The sequence below is a fragment of the Penaeus monodon genome, chromosome 32 (assembly GCF_015228065.2).
Source record: "Penaeus monodon isolate SGIC_2016 chromosome 32, NSTDA_Pmon_1, whole genome shotgun sequence".
NCBI classification, from domain to species: Eukaryota; Metazoa; Arthropoda; class Malacostraca; order Decapoda; family Penaeidae; genus Penaeus; species Penaeus monodon.
In genome coordinates, this window is record NC_051417.1 from 24908201 (window position 1) to 24909275 (window position 1075).

Sequence of the window (1075 nt, forward strand, 5' to 3'; positions counted from 1 at the left end):
GAGGAGCAGGATCGCCTCGAAGCTCAGTTTCAGTTCCAGTGATTCATTAAATGTCACCTGGTTACAGATGGTCAGAATTCTAATAACGCGTTAAGTTGTGTCTCATACAATAAAAATATGTGAAAGGTATACAGTTTTAGCTCTACCTTGATTTTAAACGTTTTTTTTTATTTCGTTCTCTCTTACCTATAAACAAAAATATTATATAAGAAAAAATCGCACACACAGACACCTCGCTGTTGCACTGGGCACACTATAGAACATCCCGTCTTTAGAGTGAATTCTTACAATGTTTTGGATAGCTTCAGGCCTAACATTTAACACCAAATTCTGAAAAACACATCATTCACTCTGGGGCAGTATCGCAGCCTGAAATTTGCCTCACAACTGTCAGCCCTTATGACGAAGGTGACGTCACCAACAGGGTGCATTCTCCACAACTATGTTTGGTCATATCAGTAATATTAGGCTTTGCAAATGTATGTCAATTTAGATATCTCAATATATTTAATGGCATAAGAACTCAGTTTACAAAAAGGGCATTTTTAGTAAGTACAAAATTAGGTCCTTATCAAACACTTATCCCAATTTAACTGCTTCCCTCCTTTTCCCGTTCTAAGCAATTTCTTGAAAAGATCATCAGTCTAGAAAAGACTTCGCATTGTTTAAAATCAGCCGTGAATTGATGTTGACCCGCGTACGTAAACAAATCTCTGTCAAGAGAGAATAAAATGGATCACATACCATTATGATATTCACAAATACAGGGATTCCCGACCTGGAGTCCATTGGCACTTTTCTACGGAGCGCAGGGAGTGTAGCGGTGTTGAATCAGCTATTCGAAAGCCGCCGGTGAGTCCTGGGTTTCATGTACTATTACTCGGGATATACAACATCAATACATACATGTTTCATAGTGAAATGGTATTGAATTAATATTTCATCAGAGCCTGCATTTTCGAGGTACGTGGAACCTGCCAGAACGTCTAAGGAGTATAAAGGGAAAAGTTGATAGGAAACCTCTGAATTTTTTTTTCTCGTTACATTTATTTAATTTGTTGGTTCCTATATAAAT